General features: G+C 46.1%; 1 long non-coding RNA gene across 2 annotated transcripts; it reads left to right on the top strand.

Moving 5' to 3' along the window:
• Positions 5,128-12,511, top strand: LOC106504622. 2 transcript variants are annotated; one of them, XR_001298252.2, is made up of 4 exons: positions 5,128-5,203; positions 7,413-7,485; positions 9,725-9,856; positions 12,268-12,511. It is a non-coding gene; the product is annotated as an uncharacterized LOC106504622 (long non-coding RNA). The 2 variants fall into 2 exon arrangements; XR_002346602.1 differs by lacking the exon at positions 9,725-9,856.

Raw genomic sequence — 13,746 nt, forward strand, 5'->3', positions numbered from 1 at the left:
CCCAGCCAGGTGTCAGGCCAGGTTTCATAGAAACAAAAGTAAAATGATTGATAACCACAACACCCGAAGCCCAGCTCTAGAGGGTGATACACCTTTAAGCTTAGTGTACCTCCCAAACTGCAGGGTAAAGAAAAATCTTACTTTTGAGTAAAAGGAGCATGTAATTTTGTGCAATGTGAGCAACACAATCTCAACGCCAATGGCCAGATTTTGGATGTGTATATATTGGGGGAGAGCATCGTGAAGGAGCTCGGTTTATGGAGGGTTTTTTTTGTTTTTTGTTTTTTGTTTTTTTCTGGTTTGGACTCTATAAAGACAAAGAAAGGATTTGTTGAAAATGATGGGAACCACTCTTCATAATAAGAGCATGTTAGGTCTAGTATCCATTAGTACACAGCAACCAATTATACAGCAGGGGGGTTCACTGCCTCCTACTTCCCATAACACACCAATTAATATGACACTTCCACAGATCCTGCATGGCTTTGTCCTCAGTGATGGAATGGGGGCGTGAAGCCAGCACGCCCGTGTTGGTGAGGCACTTGTGATCTGAAAAGAAATGAAGAGACACTCATCACTGACCAACAGAGAAGTGCAAATCAAAACTCAATGAGATACTACCTCACAGCCATCAGAAAGACAGGAAATAAACAAGCATTGGCAAGGATGTGAAGCCATTGGAATCTTTGTGCAGGGGTGGCAGCAATGTAAAATGGTAAATGGTACAGCTGCTGTGAAAACGGTGTGGTGGTTCTTCAAAAAATTAAACATAGAATCCCCATGTGATCCAGCAGTTCTATGTCAGAGTACATATAGCCAAAAGAATTGAAAGCAGGCTGCTTTTTTTTTTTTTTTTTTTTTTAGCTGCCCCTGTGGCATATGGAAGTTCCTGGGTCAGGTATAGAATCTGAGCCAGAGCTGTTACCTACATATGCCACAGCTGCAGTAACACCAGATCCTTAACCCACTGCCCCAGGCTGGGGATTGAACTGGCACCTCCACAGAGATAAGCCAGATCATTAACCCACTTTCCCACAGCAGGAACTCCTAAAAGCAGATTCTTAAAGAGAGATTTGTCCACCTGTGTTCATCCCAGCATGACTCACAATAGTTAAAACATCAGAGTTCCCTGGTGGCCCAGCAGTTAATAAGGACTCAGTATGGTCACTGCTGTGGCTCAGGTTCGATCCTCAACCTGGAAACTTCTGCATGTCCTGGGTGCAGCAAAAGAAAAGAAAAAGAAAACAAAAAAATCAACATGGAAGCAACCCAAATGGCCACGGATGATAAAGGGATAAAAAAAATGCAATATATACACATACAATGGAAGATAATTTAGCCTTAAAAAGGGAGGAAATTCTGGAAAATGTTACAACCCAGACGAATCTTGAGGACATTATACTATATGAGATAAGCCAGTCCCTAAAAGACAAATACTGTGTGATTTCACTTATGTGAGGGACTAGGAGGAGTCCAGATCATAGTGACAGGAAGTAGCGTGCGAATTGCCAGGGGGTTGGGGGAAGGGGCGACTGGGGAGTTATCGCTTAATGGAACTGGAGTTTGTAAGTTTAACAAAACAAAGAGTTCTGGAAATGGGGGGAGGTAGCCGCACAGCGACATGAATGCATTTAATACCATTGAACTGTACACTCAATAAATAGTTAAGATGATAGGTTTTGTTAAGTGGATTTTACCAGAATAAAATCAATTGGAAAAAAAAGGTCTTCTCTAAAACTTGTGGTTGCAGGTAAATATCATGAGAACAGAAAATGTAGAATATGACTTTTCAAATGTCTCATACTCAGCATCAGAAAGCTTTATTAATACCGCATTGAGGCATTCCCATTGTGGCTCAGAGGGTTCAGAAGCCAACTAGCCTCTGTGGGGATGTGGGTTCAATCCTTGGCTTCATTCGGTGTGTAAAGGATATGGCGTTACCACAAGCTTTGGTGTAGGCTTGGATCTGGCGTTGCTGTGGCTGTGGGGCAGGCCAGCAGCTGCAGCTCCAATTCAACCCTTAGCCTGGGAACCTCCATAACTGCAGGTGCAGCCATAAAATACAAAGAAAAGAAAAGTACATTGCACCATGCAAAATGATAATAACAATAAGAATAATACTTACAACAGCCCTGGAAAAATCTTAGGTTTTGATATTTTCAGTGAAAAGGGTTAAAAAGTACCAAGGGTACTTTGGTGAAAAGGGTAAAAAGTATGTTTCTATTAATGCCAACCATAAGCAAGAGGTTTTAACTTAAATAAATTATTTAAACACCTATCAAAGTAAAAATATGTTGGGGTCCTAACCTACCGTTACATCTGAATGTGACCTTATTTGCAGATGGGGTCTTTACAAAGAGAGTCAAGTTAGAGGGTGGTTCTCATGGTGGGCTCTGATCTAGATGCCTGGGGTCCTTATAAAAAAGGGACGTGAGGGCACAGATAGACACACTCTGAGGAGAAGAAGAGACAAAGGGAGAGATGCATCTGCAAGCAGAGGAGAGCGGGCTGGACCGACTCCTCCCTCCCTCCCAGCTCTCACAAGGAACCAGCCTGCATTTCCAGCCTCTGCTGTCATGGGACAGTACTTTTCTGCCAGGTACATTACCCAGTTGGTGGTACTTTGTCGTGGCAGCCTCATCAACTCACCCAAGGGACAGCAGGCGATTATGTGACACGTCCCTCAGGACCTGGCTGGTGAACACTGTAGAGACTTGGGAGGGTCCCTGCAGCATTTCCAGTCCCTCCTCGAGAGGCCCTGCGGTCAACCTGGAGCCGGCGGGGCCGGGGACACAGGTTCCACCTCTGTGGGTCTGGTCTGTGTCCCTCCTTTCCTGAGCCTAGCGCACTGGTGGCCCTTCCACGTCTGAGCTGTGGGCCTGGTGCTCCCGCTCTCAGAGAGCCCCTGGCCTTCCTCCCTGCGGTGGCCTGGGTTTGATCCTGACCTTCTGTGCTCCTTCAGTGCCCACTGTCAAGGGGGAGGCTGTGACAGCCCCTCTGGTGCAAGGATCCTACTTGGACATTGCATCGAAGATGACCCTCCGTCTGTCGGACACTATGATACTTCCTGGCACTTGTCAGTCACCACCCTTTAAGCAAGGGACAGGCAATTACTGCTTAAAACGTTGCCCCTAACATATCATTTGGGTTTTACTTGGGCATCAAGAAAGCTTTCTCCTGGTGAAACGGCTAGCTGTCCTGTCAGGGACCAGCATCGAATCCCAGGCTCACAGCAGCTGCATCTGTTTCTGCTTTGAGGGACCTAGGCTTATGGGGCAAACCCATCCAATAGAAAGCTCTGGGTTCTCGGAGCTCCCGTCGTAGCTCAGTGGTGAATGAATCTGACTAGGAACCAGGAGGTGAAGGGTTTGATCCCTGGCCTCACTCAGTGGGTTAAGGATCCGGCGTTGACATGAGCTGCAGTGTAGGTCGCAGACGCGGCTCGGATCCGGCGTTGCTGTGTCTGTGGTGTAGGCCAGCGGCAACAGCTCCGATTGGACCCCTAGCCTGGGAATCTCCATATGCCATGGGTGCGGCCCTAAAAAAAGCCAAAAAAAAAAAAAAAAAAGAAAAAAGAAAAAGAAAGCAAGCAAGCAAGCTCTAGGTTCTCGGTCACATGAGAGCTGTTTGTCCATCACTGCCTATCTATAATCCCTGGGGTTCCCGAGCAAGAAGGAGATGGTTTAGCAAAGCCTATGATCACGTCCAGAAACCAATTTGAAATGCACCATGTGCTCTTGCTTTGTAAGATTGCAAATAAGAATCAGAACACATATTTGTACTTATTTGTATTTTCCTAAAGAAACAGAGTAGGATTAAAAAAACAAAAAATGCTTATCACTGAAGAGACGTGGAGAAATGAGATGGAAGAGGAAGGAGGTGGCTGCAAGATTTCTCAGGTGCTCTAGGCTTTAGAATTGCAACTTTTCAGTCATGTAAATGAATCCTCCCCTTTATTAAAAACAAAATTTTAATTAAAAAAATGTGCTAGTAAGGGTCTCTGATTCTCTTTGCTAATGATATACACTCTATGTAATTTGCAAAAATGTACCTTATTTTAAATGCTTATGTTACCACATGTTTAAAAATGGTGACAGTTTATTTGTTTTGGCATAAACGAGAGCCTGTAGAACCTGTTGGTAATAATGCCCCATTGGGCATTAAACACTGGGGTAGGATTTACAAGACCTTGACTTCCTAGTCTGGGCTTCACTAGGAACCAGCTGAGTGGCCTTGGACAAATCACTCTTCCTCTCTGCTCCTCACCTCTTCATCTGTGACACCAGCTAATTCTACCATTTCACAGTGCTCCCAGGGTTGTTATGAAGCCCGCCCAAACGTAGAAATACTTTGAGATGTCATGACTGCCATCCTCACAGTATGGTTTCCACCTGTGAATGTGCAGTTAGAGACCCTGGTACAGCTGGAGTCCACTGCACAACATGCAAAGCTTTATAATGAGACATGGTATAATCTTTAGAATGTTTGTGTTTGTCCCTATGCCACTGTCCTTAGACTGGAGTCACTTGAAGGCTGGGCATGGGTCTCCTTACTTTTCAAACCTCACACGCATGAAGCATTTTGCTGAGGAGTTGCTCAATTTAAAAAGTCTAGTCTCTTCATCTGGACCAGAATAGAAACTCTGGTCCCGCAAACAAATGACAAGTTTTAGGAATACATGGTGCTGACTTAAACCCCTTAGGCTTCTAATCCTCTCCCTTCCTATCCCAAAAGACCACAAACTAAGCAAGAGGCAAGAAAGGTGGTAAGATTTTTGGAAGGAGATTTCAAGAACTAGACAGGAAAAACAAGCAAATAAATAGCACAATGTGTCCTGACATGTTATTACGTTTCCCTTTAGGGTTTTTGTTTTTTTTTTTCCTCCTAGAAAAATATCCAGGATTTCGTCTCTTAGCAAAAATTTGGAAGGAAAGTTGGACATAAACCCCAGCGCTGTAAAACTTCCTTGTGCGGCCAACACTGCAGCGCTTTGCTCAGGTTCCCTCCAGAAGCCAACCTACAATGTGGCAGGTTTGTGCAGCCAGGAAGGGAGGTGCCTTCGGAGAGGAGGCGGGGCCGCTCCGGGCGCGGGCGGGGCCCCAGCTCCGCGCGCTCAGCCCCTCCCAGGCCGCGGGGGAAAGGAGGAGAGACCTACATTTAAAAAGGCAGGAACCAGCCTAGCGCCGAGATCCAAAAATGCCCGGTAAGAATTCCCAGTGGTGAGGTCAAATCGAGGTCAAAAGAATCACCTAATCATCTCTGGAAAGCCCCTAATTCAGGGGGTCGAGCCAGGCTGGCAACACCCCATACCATGAACTAAATCTGACTTGATCTTTAAAAACATAACCTAGGACTTTTTTTTTTTTCTTTTGCCTGAGCCAATTTTTCTGGTGGCATTTTTTGTTACTTCCTGTTTGTCACTGAGCTTCCTTACCCTACTTCCTCTTAGAGAGTTTAAATCACCTCCACTGGAAAAGGGAGGGTGTGTGTGTATGTGTGTTGGATTGGAAGGGGAAAATAATACCTCACATGAAGTGTTTATGTTATAAAACACTTTTCTGATACAGTTATATGCTTTCATTTCCTTTACACAACAACACTAGGAGATGAGCCATATCCTTATGCCCAAGTTATAGATAAAGAAACTGAGGCTTAAAATGGTTAAAGAGTCCAAGGTAACTCATCAAATCAAGGAGTAAAAGCGGAATCCGTGTCCCCGATTCTGAATCCAAACCTAAAGCTTTTGCATTTATTTAACTCTTAGGGGGAAGCCTACACTTAATATTGTATGCAAAATTCTGTTCAGGGAGGATCTATATTCAATCTTTAATTACAGAGCTTATTCCTGAAATGTAAAGAAAAAAACTGAGCTTGGGCCCTGCACCGAAGCAATGAAAAAATTCTTAAGGATCTCCTGTTTCATTTTTTGGCAGTTGCTCTGCAGTCTTACAACATGGCTCTTCCAGAGCCAGGCTGGGGCGTTCCTGGGTCTCCTGGAGCCAGGGGTGCGGTTGCCAGCATCAGGCAGTAGGGGGAGCATGCGTGCAGGCGGAGGAAAGCTGCTGAGGCTCAGGCAGGAAATGTCTGAGACCATGTCCTTAACAGGCCGGGGCTGGAAAAGTGTTGGTTTTTTTTTTTTCTTTCCTCCTGCTGACCGAATGCTTAGTACTCCAGGCTTCCCTGCAAGATCTGTGCTCACTGCCTTGTAGGGTGGGGAAAACCGTCCTCAGGGAGTTGTAGAACAAAGTCACCTCTCTGCCTACTGGGTCAAAGGAGCTAAAAGCTTCCACATTGCCACTGAGGAGGGGGCCCGGCCCTGGGCCTCTGCAGGTGGGAGAAGGCCTTGAGTGAAGACACAGAAGCCCAGACAGTCAGCTATCCCAGGTCCAAAACCTGCCAGAGAGAACAGGAGTTTGTAGAGTTGGTAGTAAGAGAATTACAATGTACACTGCAGGGGGGAAGAGATGTGGCTTTTTTACTGTATCTCTGCCTTCCAGAACAGTGCCGGTGGACGCTTGGCCTTCAGGTGCCTTTAATAAGGCACTCACGTTGACAGTCTGTTCACTTAAGGTGCATTTTGACAGGGGCCTTGAAGTCAGATGGAAAAGAAACAATACCTTTGGCACTGCATGGCCCGAAGCCCAGGGAGAGCCTGGGGAGGAGTTCTGAAGCATGCACTAGTTCTGGAATAACTGGGTGCTGACAGGTCATTTTTTCTCCATGGTGTAGCATTCTCTCATTTTTTTTTTTTCCTTCCTCAACCCAAACTATAATTTCTTAACCTGGGAAAGAAAACTTTTGCAGCAGGAGAGATAACCCGAGGGCTGGCTGGCAACAGCTTCCTTCCTAGTAAAAGAAAGAAGCAAAAAGTTCACTTTTGTCTCTACATTGGATTTGTATATAGAAGATAATTGATATTCTCTTGTGAATGGTGCTTATTTACAGAAAACATTGTTTTGGCCTTGGTTCCAAACACACATGAAATTTCACTCTAATTTGCATGCATCTATAATTTTTTTTTTTTTTTTTGGTTTAAAATGGTGACTTCCCAAGGGTATTTTTCTAGACCAGCAGAAAAGACTGAACCAAAGTTTCTTGTAAAACTACCGTGCAAGAGTTCCCGTCATGGCGCAGCGGAAATGAATCCAGCCAGGAACCATGAGGTTTTGGGATTTGATCCCTGGCCTCGCTCAGTGGGTTAAGGATCTGGAGTTGCTGTGAGCTGTGGTGTAGGTTGCAGACGTGGCTTGGATCCCATGTTGCTGTGTCTGGCATAGGCTGGTGACTGCAGCTCCGATTTGAGCCCTAGCCTGGGAACCTCCATATGCTGTGGGTACAGCCCTAAAAAGCAAAAACAAACAAACAAACAAAAAAGCTACTGTGCAGACACCTCTGCCTTTGTGCTATTCCAGGGGAAACCTCCACTCACTGTGAACACGTTTAAAAGATATAATCAGGGGAGCCAAGATGGAAATGGGCAAAATGGTAAGTTAATGGCAATCACGTTTTTTGAATTTTCATATTTCTTAGGGTTTCTCCTGAAATAGAGTGATAGCTATGAATCTCCGATGTAAAATGGTACCTGCGTGTTGACTTGGTATATTACAAGGAACTTGAGTGATCTTCTGAAATAGTTCTCATTTCTCATGGCCCAGCAAGAGTTTTACTTTACATTTGCCAACACTCTAGTGGAAATATTCAGTTGTGCATTCACCCCACATGGAGTTCCCTCTATGGGCTGGGCTTAGGACACCAAGGTGAGGACCCACCCTTGAGGAACTCAATCTGGGAAGCAAGACCTTACGTCCTGTTGGATGTGGGTTTTCATCTGGAAGTGACAAGAAGAGTGTTCTGAGAGCACGGAGGAAGAAAGACTTAATTCCATCTGGACGAGTTGGTACTTGCAGGAGTTAAGAGCCCAGGTGCTGGGTACAGGCTGCTACGATTGAATCCTGGCTTCATCGTTTTCTAGCTGTGTGACGGGGGCAAGTTTCTAAACCTACCCAAGCCCTGGTTTCAACATCTCTGTAAGGTGGGAAGAATAATGAGACCCACATCATGGATATTTTTTTTTCCCCTGTGGTTGTCAATGGGATGTACCAGCGCAAGCACTCGGTGTGTGTTGCTGAGGATCGCGGGGATGGCGGTGGGGGAGGTGGAGTGAAGATGAGGGCGAGGGGATGGAGAAGGCATCACAGATTCTACAGGGTCAGGAGTTCAGTGGGCAAAGGAGGAAAATGTGGAAGACGGAAGGACATTCCAGCTGGGGCCCTGTGTTGTGTTTTATAACAAGCCCCTGGGTGATTCTGATGCACAGTGATGGTCAAGGTCCACTGAGGCTTTTACGCAAGCGAACAACAAGCTTGGATTTTCATTTTTGGAGAGAACACATCAGTGGCTGTCGGAAGGATGGTGATGAGTCTTGAGCTCAGGGCATCGTGGGGGGAATATGCAGACAGGGAATGATGTCTGTAACAGCAGGGACACGAAGGGAGTGGGTGCCTGGAAGACATTAAAGCCTGGAGGGGACCAGATTGAAGGGTGGGGAAGAGGAGGAGGCAGGCCGAGTCCGGGGGATAGTGGACACAGGGCTTTAATGCCAGTGACTAAATGGTGCCTCTGCCGTCTTGCTGAGACCGCTCATTTGTCCCTCCCTCTGCCTCCTTCATCACTGCCAAAGTGACTGACAGCACAGATTGGCATCCTTGCAGGAGGTCTGGTTCTCCTCTGGAATGCACTGCTCTCTCCAGCCACAGCCGTCACCTCCCCCGTCGCCCCCCACGGTCCAGGGACTCATTCCACCAGCCGCGGTTACTGCCACATAGGCTGATGAGTCACTCTCCCAGAACAGCTGGTGGCCAACATACTTCTCTTGTCCACGGTTGGGGAGCACTTCCAGGCCCTGCCCCGAACCCTCCCCCACACCAAACCCTTTGGTGTGAGCTCCCTTGGCCAAGCCAGCCACCCACATCTCTGGGATGGGAGGGTCTCTGGTCCAAAATTATACTCCAATTACTGCCCTGTCTATATTTTAAGCGAGATGATTAACTCATTAGTGCTTTATTATTGCCACATCTAAGGTAGAGCGACTGTAGGAGTGAAGACAGTAGTGCTGCCGTTTTGGTAGAAATGCGGATTCCTGAGTCCTGCCATAGACCTCCTGAACCACTGGGGGGTCGGGGGGTGAGGTTAGAAACCAGGGAATTTATATTTTTAATGAGCAGCCCTGATGAGTCTTCAATTACCTAAAAAGCGATAGTGGTGGCCCTGGAATTTCTTTTGTACTATTTCCTACCCACTCTGCAGCTGGAATGACCTTACACTCTTGGGGGCCCTTCTAGCTTGCTTGGAGAAAGCTAGGGCCTCCTGTCCAGGGGGACACCCATCGCAAAGCTACCAGCTCAGCCCTATTGTTGCCCTGTTCCTTTTCTTGATCCATTAGAGGCAGCCTGCAAATTATGCACATGCACAGGCAGCAAGTCCAACATATCTGCTTAAAAAAACCAGGCATTCTCATATTTGAAATAACAGTGTTGGCTTACATTGCAATAGTCCTCTTTCAGAAGATAAATTTGCTGTACTCCCAGATTTCAAAGAGTCGTGTGGACTTATCACCCATAAGATGTTTATAAAATTATTTTCCTTGGTCGGAGTAATGAATTGCTCCTAAATGAAGTCCCCTCTCACCTTTCCCTCCAACCCCTTTCCCCCATGACTCATCAAGGCCAAGTTCAGCCAAGCGATCTGTGCCACCAGACCTCAGCTGGATACCATCCATGCACAGCTAACTGAGCCCCTGATGACATCACAGGAAGGCACCATGGTCAACGTGCTTTGAAAGAGGAGTGACAGGCATGTAGGTTCAAAAAGGATTCCAAAAAAGAAATTCGTTAGAGGGCTCTGGGTAATTGGTTTGGTTTCCTAGTTGAGCAAGTTTCCCAGAGGTGAGTGTTCACTGGGTTGAGAGCTGAGGGGATAGAAGGAGGAAAAGGCATGAGCCACACCCTTGCAGAGCCTAAGGTAAGGCTGGCAAGACGAGACATGCACTCCAAAATTCAACCCCAATACAAGGCAGTAAATGTTAACGAGTGATTGGACCTCAAATGCTGGCGCCTTTCAGAGGAGCGGGCGAGAGATCGCCTAGGGCTGGAAGTCAAGGAGGGCTGAAGGCTGCCCTGACATTTGTGGAAGGTGAGGAGAGACGGAAGGCAGTGGTGGAGCTCTGGGTAGAGATGGAGTGAGCACGAGGCACAGTGTGGGGAGAGGACAGATTCTCCTGCGGCAGTTAGTAAACGGCTCTGGATGAAGCCTGGGGCTAGGGTTGGGAATGGTAAGAGCTGAAGTTCAGGTTTCATTTCTAAACATTTACCAAATACTTATGTCAGACCATGTTCAGACCTTGACTGACATTGTGTTTGTGTCTTACGACAACCCCAAGGGGCAGGTATTATCCCATGTTCCATTTTAACGTGAGACAGGGGCTCAGAGAGGCTGGTAGCTAGCCCAAAGTCACACGGCAAGGGGGTGGAGAAGCCAGGGGAAAAACCCAGGTCTACTTATGTCCAAAGTTTGTGTGGTTCATGGGGCTCTTTCTGTCCTTTTCCCCCTTCTGCAGGTCATAGTGCTGCCTAGAGGAGAGGCTTAGCAGAGGGAATCAAGTCAGGCCAGGAGGCTGGGTGTTCCTGCCTGTGCTGGTGTCCCATAGCCTCAGCCTGGCAAAGGCTGTATTTTTTGTCTCATTCACATGGCCTTGGGAGTGGTGCTAAGGCTAGGAAGGGATGGGCCAGTACTCCCTCTCTGGCCCTTTTAGTCCATCTGCTTTATGTCTGTATTTTTGAGAACGTTGACATGTATTTCCTAAAAAGCAGAAAAATGATAGCAAGATCTTACCTACACTGGGCTAATCACTCTGCATACTTTACAGCCCTAGTTCGATTTTAGTTCAATGATGAGTAAGACTCCTTCAGAATGGATTTTTTTTTTTCAAAAGTTTGTTCATTCCTCTTTTGTAATGAATCCCAAGGTAGGCATTTAAAGGCTGTAAAATGGCTTCCTCAAACTTTACAGGAATTCAGGCTTTTTCCTTCTTGTTCATCTACCATCATTTGTGTGCTGCTTCCTGGACCAAGAAGGCTGCTTCAGCTCCAGCCATCACTTCCACATTCTAATCAGCAAGAAAAAGAAGAAGATAGAAGGATTTTTTTTTTCCAGTTTAAGGATCTTCCTGTAAGGGGACCACCGCATCTCCATGTGTAATTCATTGGCCAGAATTTAGTCAAATGGAACTGCTAGATGCATAGATACTCAGAGATGTAGTCTCTATTTCATACTGCCATGTTCCCAGGTAAAAATTGATTACTAGAAAAAAGAAGGGAAGAGATATTATAGGTGGACATATAGCAGCTCTGCCACAATCCTGTTAACTTATTTTATCTTTATTATCACACAGTCCTGTGAGGTGGATATGGTTATTGTCCTCTTTTTACAGATGAGGAAATTGAGGCTCAGAGAAGTTAACTTGTCTAAAGCCATCATCAAAGGAACAGGGACTAAAGAGCATTTGGCTGACCCCTAAGCCCGAATGACCCTCTGACAGAATGGAGAAATTGGATTGTACCTTCACTCATGCCAAGGCGGTGGATGCTTTTTACCTCTTTATTTTTCTGAGCTAAGGTGTAAGCATACCCTTTATGCTGTAATTCAGCTAAAGAAGAGTTAACATTTTTCAAAATAAGTGTGGCTAGGAAACCAAGGAGAAAAAGAAACCACAAGGTAACGAAATGCCTGGGTGTGGCTGGGCGTAGCAGTGCAGATTTAGTGTCCTGAGATAGCTAATGGCCAGCTGAAGGCTGGCTAGGCAGGCCAGCACAGGTGACGTGCAGGCTCAACTTAAAGGGCAGGCAGGTTTCTTGCCTTGCCTAGCCTTCAATCAGCTGTCCTCAAACTTGCCTGAGGCATATTCATCAGCTAGATGTTCCCTCCAGCTTGATAGTTGGCTCTGATTTAGGTTGTATGTATAATGGTCCACCCTTCCCCTCACTGCCATTTCTGCCCTGTCCCCAGCTCACTGAAAGCTGCTGTCTCTACCTGTTTATAAACCTGGGGTCCTAGTGGACCACCACCAGCCATGTGTCCAGCCCAAGGAGAAACCTCTAGCCTGTGGCCAATTAGCACAGCAAGGATGACTAAGCACCCCAGCAGAATGAATGTCCAAGACACAGTCAGAACTTTTTCCCCTCTCAGGTGACTTATTTCTTATTTTCCCAGGTGCTCTCTGCAGATGGTTCAGGCACACCACCGCCAACCTGGACAATGATTAACCCGGGGAAGGATAATCTCAGTCCGTGGGGTAGCAGTGATCTCTACAAGAGGCTGGTTCTCACGCAGCCCGAGAGCCCTTTGCTCCTGACTGATCCTTTCTCTCTCCCTGTCTTATATTTTCTCTTTCTCTCTTCCCTCCTTCCTCTCTCCCATCTGCTTCTTGCTCTTTCTCCTGCCCTCCCCGTCCTTCTTTTCTTCCTTCCTTTATTTTTCATTTTCATTTTTATTTATTTATTTGTAGTAAGGTATAGTTGACTTATAATGTTATGCCAATTTCTGCATAACAGAAAGTAGCAAAGTGACTCAGTCATAACAAATATATATATGTGTGTGTGTGTGTGTATATATATATATATATATTCTTTTAAAAATATTATCTTCCATCATGGTCTATCCCAAGAGTTTGGATATAGTTCCCTATGCTGTATGGTAGGACCTTGTTTATGCAAGGTAATAGTTTGCATCCACTAACTCCTTCCTTCCTTCCTTCCTTCCTTCCTTCCTTCCTTCCTTCCTTCCTCTTTCTTTCTCTCTTTCATGCAATGTGTGTGTGGGAAAGCAGAAACAGTGCCTGCACACAGTCCAGCTGGGATATTTTGTTCGCTGTGATGCCCAGCAGGAGCTCTTCACCTGCTCCAGGAGAGGGGAGCATATTCAGGAAAGGCTTCCTAGAGGACATGGCCTTGGGGCCCCCACATAAATGGGTATGGAGACAAGTAAAGTCTTTTGGACACAAAGTGATGCATTCTCTGGTTCCTCCTGCACACTGACGTCTCTTCTCCTGTGTTGAAGCATCACACTCTTCTACAAAGAACCCAGCAGCTTCTTTGAGGCTGGGCAAGCCACCCAGGATGACAGCAAGCTCTGGTTTACTCAAAGCTGCCCCCCTGGTTAGCTCAGATTCATGGCTTATTTGAGAAATGAATGATTTAGGGTCTGCTGCAGCTGTTTTTCTCCTTAGAGAAGTTTTAGGCTTTTGTGGGGAGGCAGTGTTCTGGAATGAACTGACTTCTTCCACATCTGCACTCAGGCTTTGGGGACCAGGGGACCCTTGCCTGAGACCATACACCTTCCAGACTTAGACGCAAATACCTTTATCAGGCCCAGCCCCACGTAACCCTAAATGTAAAACAAGAAAGCCCTGCTGACTTCCTCCTTCTCCTGTGTACACAGCCGTTACCCAGATTGGGTGTCTATCTATCTGCTGGGCTGGAAAGAATAGATGCTTTGTTCTCCTCTCCGTGTTGGAACAGCTTTTATCCACACTGGGTTGTGAAGGCCCCCGACGCTCCTTTGGGGCCCTGTTCATTTTTCAGATTTACATTAGAGTCTTGAATTCAACATTCAGAGGAGATATCACCAATTTTCTTTATGAAGTGTGCCATGAAATGAAAAATTAAACTAATGTCTGTTTTGTAGCCAGAA

The sequence above is a fragment of the Sus scrofa genome, chromosome 8 (genome assembly GCF_000003025.6).
Source record: "Sus scrofa isolate TJ Tabasco breed Duroc chromosome 8, Sscrofa11.1, whole genome shotgun sequence".
Lineage (NCBI taxonomy): Eukaryota > Metazoa > Chordata > Mammalia > Artiodactyla > Suidae > Sus > Sus scrofa.